The 4,722-nt window shown below is 32.3% G+C and overlaps 1 protein-coding gene and 1 long non-coding RNA gene across 3 annotated transcripts in view; one reads left to right on the forward strand and one right to left on the reverse strand.

Annotated features, from left to right (window-relative positions):
- LOC107183860 overlaps positions 1-857 on the forward strand; it is a 14,213-nt gene extending 13,356 nt beyond the window's left edge. Inside the window, exon 3 of the long non-coding RNA XR_001514664.1 lies at positions 843-857. This is a non-coding gene — a long non-coding RNA (uncharacterized LOC107183860). The remainder of the gene's footprint in view (positions 1-842) is intronic.
- Positions 1-4,722, reverse strand: part of CADM2 (cell adhesion molecule 2) — a 1,222,723-nt gene that overhangs the window by 217,473 nt on the left and 1,000,528 nt on the right. The window lies entirely within an intron of this gene.

Consider the following 4,722-nt stretch of genomic DNA (forward strand, 5'->3'; position numbering starts at 1 on the left):
CCCCAGAGATCTGACATTGTAATAATCTGTTAGGCAAAGTAAAAGCAATATCCTGTATACAAATTGGATACAAAGTGGCAGTGGTGCATTGTATTCAAGGAGGTTCAGAATTCACAAGTAAAATACAGGGTTGCCAAAAGTAGGCTTACATTGCAAGAATGCTAAACACAGAATTAATAAAGCTATTGTAGTAATCATAACCTGCATGACTTTTTCCACAAATGTAAACCTTCCTTTGCCAACTCCTGTATATGCAGAAGTGGACACAAGGAGAGCTTTGGTAGCAATGCATCATGAAGAATACAATCATACTATATCCCAGGAAAATTAGTACAGTTGAGATCCCATCTGAGATCTACAGGGCTACCTATGATTAAACAAAACATACACTGGGGATTGTGCTAGGAACTAACATATTATCTACCATACGGTTGTAGGATAAGAAGAGAAATGAGAGTAATATTCACATATTCAATGTCATAATGAATTACATGTGGGTAGACTTCTCTTTATTAAAGATTGATTGAGGCTAAGATAACTAATTTTCTACAAGTAAAATATGCTACAAATAAAATAAGGAATGAAGAGCATATTTTGTTCATTATTCAAATCCAGGAGGTAGTTGCTTAGTGAATGGCTACTTGTCTCAGCAACTCCTTATTTTGGAGTAAAACCATTTCACTAGGTTTAACCTTTAAGAACTGAGTAAAGTGGTAACATTTACTTAACTGCTCAGGCTTTTAAGAAGTTGGAAGAGCTTCTCCCTGCTCTCATCATCCATCTCCTGTTTGGAAGCTGGGACTTCCAAAGCTCTAGGCAATGGGAATGACACAAAATGGAAGAGCCCTGGGTGGCTGGATCCCCACAGATCAAAATGCTACAAAATGCTAAAGACTTTTAACTGAACAGTACTTTAGAGAGAATTAAAATTCGATTGCCTTTAATTTTTTAAATGTGCAAGTTTGTTCATGAAATTAGCATTACTATAACAAAATTGAGTAAAGCAAAATATAACATAGATTCTATAAAAATAGTATTTATCAAAAGATAGAAACATACTCCTAAACAATTTTATAGGATTTACTACATAAACCAGAAAATAAATATTAGATAAGTCTTTAGAACTCTCAATGCACTAAAATAACATAAAACTCTTACTCAAAAAGAGCAGAAAGACACAGAAAAAATGTAATTTGAAATATAATAAAAATAGGATACAATCAAAAATACAGAAGAAGATAGAATACAAATATAAAATAATTCAAGTCCAAAGTAAAAGGAGCAGTCAAAGCAATATAAATGTAGTGAAAGTGAAAAAAAATGATGTAACCAACTTGAGATGTCTCCAAATGCAGAAAAAATTAGCACATATGACAAGAGAACTGTCTCTATATGTATCCTTTTCTCCTGTGCACATACACGTGTGTGTGTGTGTGTGTGTGTGTATTCTCAGTTATTGAGAAATATATTGAAAAAATAATACTGTGACAATTGTAACTAAAGACACATAATACAATTTCTATGGTTAAAATTAATTTGTGTTTTCATTTTAAAAGTTATTAAATTCCTGAAAATGAAAGGAGCAATTTCATCACAACTTTGAGGATAAAAGGTTTTAAGGCCAAAATTTTATAACCAACTAATTTATCTTCCACATGATATTGCTCTAGAAAAAAAAAGTTAGATATTCTAGGCCCCAGAAAAATACCATCTATTTCCTTTGTTTAAGAAAATAATTTGAAGATATTTTATTACAGAAAGGAAGAAAATCAAGAGAACTGGCTATCAGTTATAGGGAAGTATTGACATGGTCTCTTCCTCCTAGTGGAAGTCATTTTAATTTTAACCATATTTATGCACAAAAATCAGTGATCATAAAATGTTATTTATAATAAAGGTATAAATATATTTAATATCCAACATTTGAAGATAAACTTTTTAAATATCAAAAAGCCTTCATTTTTAAGTAGAGGAAAACCTTTAATAAGGGGAAATGTTATAATCCTAACTGAAAACAGAAGTATGCAAAAATAAGCATTCAATAGATAATTTTATGATAAAACAGATAAAGTACTTAATCAAGTGTTAAAATTTGAGTTGATTGTTTTTCTGCTTCTTTGTATTTTCTGAATTTTCCCATTACATCAATTGTTATAGTACTTATTTAAAAACATTAAAACTTTAGAAAATATAGACTAAATCATGTTTTAGTGCTTTATTATATGATTATTTATATTGAGTATTTACTAGCTATAGATTCACGTCATATATTTAGATTGCCTGTTAGCAATAAACATACCATAAAATCTCATTGTAAAATGTGAAAATAAGAAAACATAGAAGCAGACAAAGCTCCAGAAAATAGAAAAAAAAGTTACATTGTCATGTTAATCATATTAATGTCTGCTTACACCTTCTACTCACCACTTTTTATCACCATTTCAGATCAGATATCAATTTTCTGAACAAATATACATTACTTAAAGAAATACCCCATATGCTGTATCATAAAGATAACTTAATTTTTTAAAAGCATTTCTTGTTTTAGCACTAAGATACCTCATTTGTCAATGCTAAAAATATTAAAATTCACTGTTTGAATTACATGTCATAAATATATAGAAATTCACTGCAGTTTCCTTGTGATACCAGGTTTTGAAAAAAAGAAAATCCACTTATCATATTTATTCTTTCTCTTATTTTAGAATTTATTTTTTTAAAAACAAAGCATCTCTATATTCTGGAGGTTTGGGCAGCAGCTCAAATGCTCTTGCCTGTGGTACAGGACATTATATTATGGGAAAATATTTCTATAATAAAATAATACATCATAAATATGAGGATCATGGGGAAAACAGTCTTTAAAAGAAATAGAATAATACATCAAATGTGACAGACTTGAGTGATGACATAATATACTCTTTTCTGTGATGGTGACACAAAATTACAAAGGACACACAACTGTCAGTCTTGATGTTTATCTTCTACCTCAGACTAATAAAGGGAGGAAGGTGATTGACAGCAGACAGACACAAACACTGCCTTAGACATACAGTCGTTACTTTCTATGCATACATAACAGAACTTTATTGTTGATTTTAAGGACACCTTCCTTTTCTAACTTGCTAAGATGCTATCCTTACCTAACACAACAAAGAAGCTTATAGTTTGATTTGAAAATTGAAACACTATTCTTCTTTGAAAATTTGCTTCTTGGTGTGTTATTTGTATAGATTATGAGTTCATATACCTGTGTGTGTGTGTATGTACATATTTATATGTTCAGGCAGAGAGAGAATAGCAAAGTCCTCTTGAAAGAAGGCAATACAAAATAGAGACTAAATGAGAAAAAACATAAAAAAGAACATTTAGAATGTAGATGATTTTTTGAATATATGTTTCTTTCAACTACATAAATTATTAATTAAAACACGTATTTAAAACTCTGAAAATATATAGATGAAGTTCAAAGATGTAGTAAGTACGTGTACTGATTTTTAAGAGCTTGCTATTTATTTGGAGGAGATTAAATGTACAGATATAAAATACATAGGTGATAATTGGAAAACAACATGAAAAAAGTGAATGATAATTGGCATAAAACTTTTTAAACTTTTAAAAATATGTTTTTATAGATTTCAGAGAGAAGGGACAGTGAGAGAGAGATAGAAACATCAATCATTATAGGAAATCATCAATCAGCTGTCTTTTGTACTCCTCCTACTGGAGATCAAGTCTGCAACCCAGGTATGTGTCCTGACATGGAACTGAACCATGACCTCCTGGTTCATAGTTTGATGGTCACTACTGAGCCATACCAGTCGGTCTAGCATAAAACTTAATTAAGAGCTGGGATAGAAAGTAATTCAATAAAAATCTAATGAGTCAAGAAAACTATTTTGTAAACTTTGAATATAGAATTAGGCCTTGCACTGGCAGTGACATGCCAAAGGAAACTAAAGGTCAGAGAATTAGTTCCAGCAAAAGAAAGGATAGTCTTTGTAACAGGTGGATAGGCCTATTTAAAGGAGTATGTGTTTCTGTCCCTCCTCATCCATGCACATTTGCCCTTCTCAGTTAAATGTAAGTAGTCTGTGTCATGCCCACTTCTGGGCCTCTGTTCTCATGATCCCACTGTTCGAGGTATCTCTCTATGAATCCTCAGTTCCAAATCCTATCTACGAAGTTATTTCGTTTTTTAAAATTATTGTTGGCAGTAGTACAGATGTCCCCGATTTCCCCTCCCTTTGTCACGTCCTTCCAGCTCCCACCACCACAGGCCGTCACCAGCCTATTGTCTGTATCCCTGGGCTATGCATATATGCATAGGCGTTCTTTGGTTAGTCTCTTCCTGTCCCCCATCCGTCTCCCCACTGATATCTGCCAGTCAAGTCCTATTTATTTTTAAAGGTTATCTGTCTCCTATGCCTTTGCATAGATTATGCTTCTCATACTTATTAAGATGTCCTATTGCTCTGAATTCTTTAAATATAGATTTCATTTGGGATATATGAATCCATATGAAATAAGGTGCTATTATCTACACTAATAAAAGAGAAAAATGGTAATTGGCGTACAACGCTACCCTTTTCATTGGCTAATCGGGGCTATGTGCAAATTAACTGCCAACTAAGATTGGCAGTTAACTGCCAACAAGATGGTGGTTAATTTGCATATGTAGGCACAATGCAGGGAGGCGAAAGGGAAAGCAGGAAGAAGGCC

The sequence above is a fragment of the Myotis davidii genome, unplaced genomic scaffold (genome assembly GCF_000327345.1).
Source record: "Myotis davidii unplaced genomic scaffold, ASM32734v1 scaffold42, whole genome shotgun sequence".
In the NCBI taxonomy this organism is placed as follows: Eukaryota; Metazoa; Chordata; class Mammalia; order Chiroptera; family Vespertilionidae; genus Myotis; species Myotis davidii.